Consider the following 12,271-nt stretch of genomic DNA (forward strand, 5'->3'; position numbering starts at 1 on the left):
GTGGTATAGACAGGAAGCTTTATGTGTGATATTTTAAAAATGTGACTTAAAGCTTTATATGACTATGGTAAAATTTAACAGTGGATGACAAGTACATAGTTATAATTGTTATTTCTTGTACTTTTCCATATGCCTGAAATAGGTCCTTAAATGTTCAAAGATTTTAGAAAATACAAAAGAATGCCTTTTTTCACCCTAAATTGTGTATTAAGTAACTTTCTGATTCCTAAAGTGATCACTGTGCATTGGCTGGTTTGTCAAATTGTGTTGAAGTCTATTGGATTAAACATGCCACCCTGATAAACCTTGTTCAAATACTGAAGCCCAGAAGCAGGACTGCTCTGGAGAACATTTGAGTATAGCCAATGAAATTTTAGAGTACACATTCGAGTATTTGTGAACAAAATGAAAATTATATCTGATGAACTGTGTAAGGGTTTGTATTTGTTTCAGTACACCAGACAAGGAAGATAATCTAGAATCAGTATGTTAAGTGTGACCTTGAGGCTGTTAGCCACATGTCCTCAAGCAACTGGAAATCTAGCCTTGTTTCCTTGGTCATTGATCACTTAAATGGCATTCACTTCCCACAACATTGAAGCAGAAGAGTAGGGTAATTTTACTGGTGATGCCTTTGTCACATTTGAGCTTTTTCCATTTGGAAATCTATTTGAAACCATTTGTTTCTCCTATGACTCATCTCCCCTCCACCACAAAAAAAAAAAAAAATCCTTACTTGATTTATCTAATATTTCAGAATCTGCTCAACTGAGACATTTTACATAATTCAGTAGATTCAACATATGTCTTATGTAAGAGACAGATGGTTTGCTTTATTTATTATTGGTACTGGCAATTTAACCCAGGGGTGCTTTACCACTGAGTCATACCCCCAACACTTTTTTTTATTTTTTATTTTGACAGTCTCATTAGGTTGCTTAGGGCTTCACTGAGTTGCTGGGGCTGCCTTCAAACTTGAGCTCCTCTTACTTCCTCTCCTGAGTTTCTGGGATTACAGGCATATGTTTGATTTATTGGATTATTACTCATCATTATTAAGGACCCATCAAATCTAAGTACTATGCTAAGGATTCAATCCTACTAAGCACCTATGAGAAGTCTCAAAAGGGTCAAATTTCTCCAGGAGCTCATCACCAAAGATGAAGATGAACCCCCCAAAAAAGTGTACAGATTCAAACAACATGTACAAAGGGATCTAAAGGAGTACTTCAAAGTGCCAAGATGTGGTGTTAATGGAGTCATGAGGGGCCATCAGCTTGTAGTAACTTCACAGAGGAAATGAATTTTAGTAGCTTTGATAGAGAAGTAAAACCATATTGGAAAGGAGAAATAGCCAGAAGGTGCTGGGAATGGAAGTCAGAACCTCATACATGCTAAGCACTCTACCACTGAGCTACATCCCCAGCCAGGAATTGAGCTAAATAGAGGTAAGATAAGCTGGTGAAGAGTTTGAAAACTTAATTTCCTTAAGAAATTTTTATTAGCTGGGTGAAATTGGGCAAGTTAATATCTACCACCCAGTGATTGTATGAAGATTAAATGAAAAAAAAAGAATGTAAAGTGCTTAGTAGAGAGATGCTCCATAATTTCATCATTGATCAAAATAATACATAGAAATACATAAAATGAAAATTACAGTCTACCTTCTCAATTCATATTGTCTCTAACCTTTTGGTGTACATTTTCCAGTGTTTATATGCAATAATTATCAACATATTATTTTGCATCTTGACAATATCTTGAAGAATTTTCCCCATCAGCATGGAGAGATTTACCTCACAGTATTCCATTGTATGTCCATTAATTAATTTAGCCATATTCCTAGTTATGGGCAAACAATGCTTCAATAGGACATCCTAGAACATGTATCTTTTTACTATTGTGAGAATGTTTTATAAGTGAAAATGCTGAGTTGAAAAGTATAAATATTTTAAGTTTTAGTATATTTTGTTAAATTGTTTCCATCCTCCCTATAGTGTAGGTCCTCAAAGGAGAGCAGGTGGCAATGGGTTTATTGTAATTGAATATATATATAGCAATAAGATCTATAGAGATTGATCAGCAATGTTTCCATTAGTCCTTTTCAGTCCCCTGGACCAGCACCACATGGGCATTGCTTTGGATTGTGAGCACTTTTTTCATCAAAACCAGAGAGAGTTACATAGGCAGGACTTTTCTTTGCTCTGAAAACATCACCAGGCCAGTTTTTGTAATGTTTAATGCTATTGAACATACAAATCTGTCATTGCCACAGAGATGAATCTCCTCAAAGTGGGAAAAATTATTGGCAGGAAACACAACAGTGGATAGAGGTAACTCTAAAAGACAACACAGTTTTCTAACTAAAAACAGGTTCTAACAAGCCAAACTTGAGAACAAAATGGGTAAAAGCTGTAATAGGGAAAAGAAAACTGAATGAGAGAAGAGGGAACTATGCCGAAATGTTTCAGCCACCGTCTCACCTTTCACTTATTTGTTTATTTTAGACTCTGTGGTCCATCACTACAACTATTCTTTTGAAATATTGTGATTCCTCTTTCCCCTCTTCTTTCAAGCACTTGCCTGGCCAGCTATAGCCCTGGGGGGCTGTCTCCTAGCCCAGCACACATATGGATTAAAATGCTCTGGAGGAAGCTGAGGTCAGGACCTGAGTCTCAGAAGCACTGCCCAGCACTCCACAAGCTCCTCCCATGGACTCAGCCTCTGCCCCACTATAGCTATCCTATACCTTTCAACTGTCTTCTCTCTCTGGAAAGGCCCTACCTCCTTTTTCACAGAGAAAATAGATGTTACCAATGGCATTGGCCACTGTCATCTGCAATCCAAGCCAGCCCTCCATATTTGTTAGATTTGAAAGATTTACCTCACAGTATTCCATCTCTTTCTGCATCCCTGGTCTCCATGAAGTTTTCCATCTTCCTGCATCCCCTGGTCTCCATGAAGTCTCCCACAAAGGTTCACATAGGCTATAGCATCTCCTTGCTAGGAAGAAACAAATGCTCTTGTACTCATTTTCCAAAGCCTGGACCACCCTTGCTCCCTGCTTCCTTTAATGGCCACACTATGTGTTGGTTTTGCTTGATCACTCTCCTCTCCCACCTAGTCATACCTCTGTCAGCCTATTTCAATTTGTCTCCCACCCCTCATCCCATGGGAACCATTCTTGCTAAGGTCTTAATGCCAGCAAGCCCTCTTCAGAATCCCTTTTCAAGCTGACAATATCCCTGTGGCAGCTCCAGTTACTTCATCTTCTCAGAGTCAGTCAATCTCTTTCTCTGGGTTCCCAGTGAAATTCCCACTTCCTCTTACTGGCTGTGACTAGGACTAGAGGCCCATCGTGGATTAGTCATGATCTAGGGGAATATGATGCTGTGGTTGGCTTGGGCTGCAAAGCCCTGCCTGAAGGGCTGAGATTGGAATAAGTGAGTCTCTTTAAAAATCCAGGTTCTATTAAAAAGAGAGAAAAAATTAAGGATGAGCCAATAGAAGAATAACACATATCTTACTATCATTTACATGCCAGCCTACATTTATTGATCTTTGTGTATCTCAATCTCTTAACAGTCTTCTACACAGCTATGTTTGTCAGTTCATTGCTATAACCAAAATATCTGACAAGAATAATGTAGAGGAGGAAAGGTTTATCTTGCCTTATGATTTCAGAGGTTTCAGTGCATGGTTCATCAGCTCAATTGCTCTGGGCCTAAGGCGAGGCAGAATACCAAAGAGGCAGGGAGTATAGAGGAAAGTTTCTCAGCTCATGGCAGCCAGCAAATATGGAGAAACAGAGGAAAGGCCAGAGACAAGATACAGTCCCCAAGGGCATGACTCCAGTGACCTACTTCCTCCAACTATGCCCTGCTTATAGTTTCTAACACCTCCCAGTAGTTCTTTCAGATTATTAATTAATCAAATAGATTAATCCACTGATGAGGTTAAAAGCCTCATGGTCCAATCATTTCCCAAAAGCCCTGCCTCTGGATGCTGCTGTACTACAGACCAAGCCTTTAACACATGAGCTTTTCAGAGACATTCCAGATCCAAACCATAGAAGCAGCCAAGTACACCCAATATATTAGGACTCTGTTACAAGTGAAGGAGTTCAACTCAACTGGCCTGATCACAGAAAAGATAGAGGTGGGTGATGTTTACATAATTAAAATTGGTCACATAATTAAAATTCAGGGTTGATGTAAACTTTGGCAAAACTGGATACAGCATGTTTTGTTTTGGATATGGTTAGAGTATGTCCCCCAGAGATTTATGTGATGGCAGCTTGTTCTCAAGTGTGCCTATGTTGAGATGGTGGAAGCTTTAAAATGTGGGCTTCTAGTGCAAGGTAATTAGATCTTGGGGGCTTATCTTAAGAAGGAATAAACATAATTCTCAGGAGACCTTGTTAGTTCCTTTGAAAGCTGGTTGTTAAAAAGGGTAAGTCTGACTCCTGAGTCTCTCTGATTTCCTGTCTCACCATGTGATCTTACCCTTCTTCAGGTACCATTTCCCTTTCTGCTTTGCCATATTCTCCACAACCAGAGGAGCCTTTACCAGAGGTTAAAACACCTGATCTTGAACTTTCAACCTCCAAAACTTGAGCACTTTATGCAATACCCAGCCTCAAACATTTGGTTATAAAATATATACAGTTCTCTCTCTCTCTCCCTCTCTCTCTCCTTCTTTCCTTCCTCCCTCCCTCCTTTCCTCCCTCTCTCCCTCCCTGCTTCCCTCCTCTTTTTCTCTCATCACTGGGTTGTCTTTCTTCTTCAGCAGGCTAGTGGTGGCAAATATGAACACTAACAGTTCATGTCTTTCTTTTTCCATGTCTCATTTTTACAGACAGTAGTTCCAGAGAAAATAGAACAGATTCAACAAAAGTCCCAGAGATGCTGCCACCTGGACCAGCTTGGGTCATATGTCCTTCCCATATGTCCTTCACTGTGGCCAAAGTGAGTCTGATTGGCAAATCCAGGTGACCAGTCTAACCCTTGTAGTGGGAAAAGGTTATCTAGTCCCAGAATGGGACTATTGCCATATCTTGTCCCAGAATGGAAAAGGTGAGACCTGACAAAAATAGTAGTAATCTACTGAGATCTCTCTAGTGGACAGCTGCCATTCTTTTTATGCACCAAGTACTTTTGAACATCCATTCCATCTGAGTATCTACCACATGCAAACTAGATTTTTTTGGGCCTGGGTTGTAGCTTAGTAGTAGAGTGCTTGCCTAGCATGTGTGAGGCCCTGGGTTTGATCCCCAGCAGCACATAAAACTAAATAAAATAAAGGTATTATGTCCATCTACAACTAAAAATATTTTTTTTAAAAAAACAGATTTTTTCCCCAACCTCCCTTGCAGATGGAGTACAGGCACATGACCCACATACAATGGCAAAAGGCTGAATTGGAAGCTCTTGAAGCAACAATGAAGGCAGGCTGCAGAATTCACTCTGACAAGGGTGAATAAGTAAGACTGGGAGCACAGGCTGATCCAGGTTGGAAAGCTGGCAAGAATGGAGACTTGTACTTGGCTTCATTACTTTCACTTCATTTTACTTCCAAATCAGAAAGCAAGCAGGAAAGAGGACACCAGTGAGTGAACAAGGTTCCCCCATTGCATCATGGATTCCTTATGCAGTTGCAGTAAAAGCTTGGAAGCCCAGGAGCCCTAAGAAAGAAATATTTCAGGCCAGAGATATTCAGAACTTGAAGATCACTGCTCTTTATATTATTTTTGGCGGAGGGAGGGAGGGGAGAAAACCATATGAGCACTTAAGTATCTCTCTCAAGGCTACCTTGCTGTGTAATCCAGGGGTTATAATCACATACTGGGGTATGCAGCATGCTAAGTGGCAGCCTAATGTTGCCTTATTCTGTGCAAGGAAATTCTTGTTGCATCACATTTTTGGATACCTGTGTTATTACTCTTACAAAGTCATTGACTTACTCCAGGTTGTCACACAGCAGACCTAGCCATGCCCACCCCAGTGGTGCCAGCTGTTTATCCAGTGTCCAAAGTTGGTAGAGTGCTATGACATCTTCTAACATGTTCTTTTTGACTTTGCTGGCAAGAGGTGGATTCAATTGTTAACACCCAAAAACTATGCCTAATAGAACCTCCTTGAAACACTCCTGGATTTCTACTTTTCACATGAGAACAAGAAGGCTGGTAAGAAGGCAAAGTAGGCCGTTTCATCCTTACTGGAGTTCAGATCAACTGGATTAGGCCACCATTACCACACATGTGCTCCATACCTGTTCTAAATGCTCCAGAACATTCTTAGTGAAAAAGTCAGGTTGTATATGGAATCGAGGTCAGCAAATACACTCCATTCTTAGCTACAGGAAGAAACAGGGCTTTGCTTCTTAGGCAGATTTCTGGGCAGAATTTGTGAGGCTTTGAGATAACTGGAGTCTTAGTTCAATGGCTTCTCAATTATTTTCACCTGTTCAGAATAAATGGAACTCAATTCCATTGGGTTCTTTAGAAATAATAGTTTCTTTTCCTAACCCTTATCTACATTCTCCATGTACAGCGCTTATTTATAAATTAATTTCCTCCCATGTATTTATTCTGTTCTTTAAATTATGCTAAAATATAATTTATATACAATAAATCACAGTGTGTGAAGTATGCCAAGTCTTGATGTACAGACTTGAGATACAGGGTATTTCCATCCCCCCAACATGTCCTCAGGACCCCTGTGGCCAAGGATCTCTCCCTCCAGTCCTGGACAACCACTAGTTTACTTTCTGTCACTAGAGGTTAGATGACATGTTCTACAGTTTTATATAGGACGAATCATGCAGTGTGTCTTTTTGCCTGGCTCCTTTCACTGGGAATAGTGTTGTGAAAGTCATTCATGTCCTTATGTATAGTGGGCTGTTTTATGAGTTAACTGTTAAACTATTTATCTGTGGATGGATATTAGGTTCTTTTCAGGTTTTGACATTATTAATAAGGCTGCTACAGATATTTGTGTACAAATCTTTGTGTAGAGACTTTCTGTTTTACAAACTTGCACCTAAGTGAAAAAGAAACCAGCTTTTTAAAAAAAATTTCTGCTCTCCTCAAACTCTTTGGGTGCCCCCTGGGACCCTCTTTCTCCTCTTGTCCTTACTCTGACTACCTGCCAAGTGCTCCTAAGCATGGAAGCCGCGGCTGGGGTCTTGCTGGCTTTTCATAATAGGATGTGACTTTGGAAAATGCCACCACAATGCTGACTAATCCTGTGCCAGTCCTAGGGCATGGCTGAGGTTATGGCTACAGGGTAAATTTAGTCCTGTTTGCTGTAGAACTCCAACAGGGGACTCTGGGGGAGAGCAGCAGTTTTTAGAGTCTTCTTGCCCCATTTTTCTTATTTTCAGTATTTCTTACACCCTAAAGCTATCCAGACCTCTCTGCAAGTTCCCACCAAATATCCCTCTCCTAACCCAGCCCTTGATGCCTGCCTCACACCTGACTTGTGCTTGATCTTCCTCCCCGCCCCCCCCCTTTTTTTAACCCAGGGAACTTTACCACTGAGCTATATCCCTTTTTTCAATTTTTATTTTGAGACAGGGTCTTGCTAAGTTGTTCAGGCTGGACTTGACCTTGCAATTCTCCTACCTCAGCCTCCCCAGTGACTAGGATTATAGGCATGTACCACCATGCCCAGTCTCTTTCCTCTTTCATTAGCAGCTCTCTGTTTCCAGTGTATATCTTCTGACTTCTCTCATTTCACCTGTCCCCCACCATTTAGAACTTCAGCTTACATTATAAGACCAACCAAACAGGCAGACTTGAACCTTCTGCACCAGTTAGGTTTGGCTGCTTATATATGAAACCCAAAATAACAGAAATTCAAGGAACAAAGCTCCTTTCCTTCCCCCGTTCACAAAGTCCACAGGTGAGTGGTCCAAAACTAAAATGATGGCCATCAGAGAGACCCAGGCTCTCTCTACCTTTTGATCAGCCATCTTTGCACATGACATCGATCCTTAAGGATACCTTATAATCCAAGATGGCTACTGAAGAACCAGAGCCTTTTTAATATTCACTTTCCAGCCAGAGGGAGAAAGAGCACAATGGTAAAAAGGGAACACTTCTCCGCCCACTCAGCTCCTTGAAACTGCCTTGCTAAAAGCCACTTCTCCTTACCTCTTGCCTGGTAGAACTGACAGCGCTATATCAAGCTACAAAGAAGGTTGGGTAGCAAATGGGAAAGGTATCCCCTAAGCTGTGGGCTTGGCTGCCCCAAAGAAAAATATGGTTCTATTAGGAAGAGAAGGATAAACAACAGCCAACTGTCAGTTGCAACCACCCCAGAAGGTAAGGGTTTGGTAAGGCATGGTCTGCCAAGGCAGAGCTAAGTGATCAAAGAGAATTCTCTTTAGAGAACAGGAGGAAGAGAGCCATTCTAGTCTTCTGATGAAACATTGTGTCTTTCATGCTCATGACAATTTACATATATACTTGTGTAGCCATTTATTTAATGTCTGTCTCATCCCCTCCCCACCATGCTCAGCAATCAGCCCCCCTACTGCATTCCCATGAATTACCTGTAAGTCTGACCACATCCAGGCATAAAGCCCAACCCAGAGAGGACAATTAATAATTTGTTGAATGAGGGGAGATTCCTCATTGAACAAAGAGATCGTTCCTTTGTTGTTAGGGATAATCATCAGGCAAGTAGATTTAGTAGGGTCCAGGCTATAAAACCGTCAGCTTTGGACAAATATGACTGAATCTGAAAGATGGAAGAAGAAACACATCTTTATTTTATTAAATTAAATAACACTGCTAATTTTCAAATCCACTACCAACCACATGTTGACCAGAATTCTAAACTCATACTTATTCACTATTATTTGAGCAAAATGTGATTTTGTTTTTGAATTCCTATTGTCAAGGTATAATTTACATGCAATAAAATACATGTGTTTTCAGTGGAATTCAAAAAAAATAAATATATATATATATATATATATATTGGCACTGGAGATTGAACCAAGGAATGCTTAACCACTGAGCCACACTCTCAGCCCTTTGTTATATATATATATATATATATATATATATATATATATATATATATATATATATTTTTAGAGACAGTGTTTCCCTGAATTGCTTAGGGCCTAGCCAAATTGCTAAGGCTGGCTTTGAACCCACGATCCTCCTGCCTCAACCTCCCAAGCCCTTGGATTTACAGATGTGCACTACCATACTCGGTGGGATTTAATAATTTTTGATAAGTATACATACCTGTTTAAACACCACAGTACTCAAGACATAGAACTTTTTTCATCACTTCAGAAAGTTCTGTCTTGTCTCATTGGAAACAATCCCCACTTCTGGTCAAAGATGATCTGCTTTCTGCCACTATAAATCAACATTGCTTGTTTGGAAGTTCATATTTTCTATCTGGTTTTGTTCAGTTACCATAATATATTTGAGATTTATGTGTGTTATTACATTATTAAATATGTCAATAGTTTCTTCGTTTTTATTCATGAGTAGTATTCTTATGTTCGATGAACACAGTTTGTTCATCCATTAACTTGTTGACAGGCAAGCTTTTCTACTTTTTAACTACTGACTATCAGAAAAACTGCTGTAAACATTTGTGTACAGGTTTAGTGTGGATATTTCTCTCCAGTAAACTCTTAAAAGTGGAATGGCTATGTCATATGGTCAGTGTATGCTTAACAGTTTTGCTTTTGGGGGAAATCTTTTTATCAGCACATATTAATTATACATATTAATAGGTTTCAGGGGTGCACTTGATCAAATCCAAATACTCTTTTTTTCACCTTCCCCACTTCACACTTAATATTTAATTGCCAGATTAAGCAAAAAACAAAAACAGGACACAGTTAACTGTGAATCTCAGATAAGTAATGAATGATTTTTAGTATAAGTCTCATACAATATTTGAGACACAGTTACACTAGAGAAGGTCTTCATCATTTATATGAAACTCACATTTAATTGAATGACCTATATTTTTTTCAGGTAATCCTATTTTGATAATTCTAACAAAATCACTAAGTTTGAATATATCTGGCTTCATCATATTTATTTAATAATGTAGGCTTTTGATAATAACTTTAAATAATATAAACACACATTTAAAAAGCAAATGCTCATGTGATAGTTGCACAACTCTAACATGATAAACACCATTCTACAGGACACTTCAAGAGGGTGAATTGCTGAGTATGTGAAGTATATCTCAATATAGCTTTTTTAAGAAATGTGATCATACTGCTCCAAAGCCTGGGCTTCCTGGCTCTTACAAGTCTGAGTTGTCCACCTCAAGACCACCTTGAACACAGGAAACAAAAGAAATTAATGTCCTTTTTCAGAGAAGGCTAAGAAACGACTTCATCCATGAACCAAGACTGTCTGCAAGAAGTGAGAACCACAAAACATGTCCCTACTTTCAAAGAATGTGCTATTCAGTTGAGAGTGCAGAGGGAAATCACAGAGCTTGTTATTAAGGATCAAAAGGAATGTCCCAGACAATAAGCTCTTGAACTGTTTGAAGCTAACAGATCACTGGAATCTGGCATGCAGCAGAGAAGGCTTTGTGAGCTTTGAGCCAGGTGTTCAGTAAGAAGGATTTTACTAAAAGAGAAATGGAGAGAGTTTTCTTTGCAAAGAAGCTGGCGTGAGCCAAGATGTGAAGGCAGGAAAGCACAGAGCATGTTTGGAGGTAGGGTGGTAGCAGCCAGTTTGTAGTGGGCTGCCTGTACACACAGGGAACTGAGGCAGTGAGGTGGGTGTTAGCCACACCCAACATGAAGCTTTGTTCTCAGTTGCATTAGCAGTGGGGACCCAGGGCGAGGTCTTGAGGCGAGAGTGGTTTCTTAAATCTTGGCAGAAGTGTGCAGGGTAGATTGGAGGAGAGAAGCAAGGATGTCACAATGCAATGGTACCACAAAATGAGTGGAGTAAGGACCCAGACTCCTGTGCAGCCACAGGACAAGCAGGAATCAAAAATGGCAGTGTTCAACTGGATGAAGACTTGAAAAGGGTGACCCTGCCATGGAGCTGAGGGAGAGGGAGGAGTCAGAGGGGACTTTAGACTCCCACCAAGAGTGAATGGATAGACTTATCTATTCAACAATATATGAATATATCAAAACATCACATTGTACCCATAAAAATGTACAATGACATGTCAATCAAAAATAACACTGAAAAGAAGTTATTGTGCTCCCTTGTGTCCTCTTTACCTTCCCCCAGAGGTAATCACTGTTTGGCTTGAGGGGTGCCCTTCTCCTCTCAGCATGCACAGGTCACACTGTCCTGTCTATAGTTAGTTTTACCAGAGCATGCCCACTTGGAGTCCTCCTGGGTCACCCAAGTGAGAATCCACAGCTACATTCCCCAGAATCCCCTTCTCTGTAAGGTTCCAAGTTTGCTTATGAGAGATATTTGCTCATATCCACAAGGAGGAAGAATCTTCCTTTCCCCAGCCCTTTCCATACCTTCCCTCAGTGAAACTCCCATTCCTGGAATGTGTGGACATTCTTGGATATCCTGACCAAATCCCATACAAAGATTTACCTCCATCTTTTTTAACAGCTGCATAGTATCCCACTGTATGAATATGTCATAATTTATTTAACCTCTCCTTTATTGATATATCTTGGGGTTTTTTTCCAGAAGTTTACTAACACAAATAGCATCAGGATGTCCTTTTTAGACCACGCACACATGTACGCACAGTTATTTCTTCACCAACCTCCTTAAGCACATGACTGCTGAGTTGTGCTTTTTGTGTTTTTAAGGAAGTTTCCATCACATGTCACATTGTTAGGTTCCTGTGACCACTATGAGGAAGAGGAGGGGAAGGAATCCTTGAGGCTGTAATGTTTAGATTTTTCTTTTCATTGTCTTCAATTCATTAAATATAATCCAGCTGTTAACAGAGGGGATCTTTGAAGCATCCTCTAAATTAGGGAAATATTTTTTCAAACTTCTATGCAAGTCTTAGTTGCCTTCTAATCTCTTTTTGTTACCTGGAGTGGAGGTCCCTCTCTCCTAATTAATTCTACCTCTTAGCCTTTATGTCAGTCAGCTTTGTGTTGCTGTGGCAAAATACCTGGAAAAAGAACTTAGAAGAAGAAAGATGTATTTGGGATCAAGGTTTCAGTCCATGGTCAACTGGCTGCATTGCTGCAGGCCCTTGATTAGGCAGAACATCATGGCAAAGAGGGCATTGTGTGGGGAAAAAGAGAGAGAGAGAGAGAAAGAGGACAGAGA

Source organism: Callospermophilus lateralis, chromosome 1, assembly GCF_048772815.1.
Source record: "Callospermophilus lateralis isolate mCalLat2 chromosome 1, mCalLat2.hap1, whole genome shotgun sequence".
Taxonomy (NCBI): Eukaryota; Metazoa; Chordata; class Mammalia; order Rodentia; family Sciuridae; genus Callospermophilus; species Callospermophilus lateralis.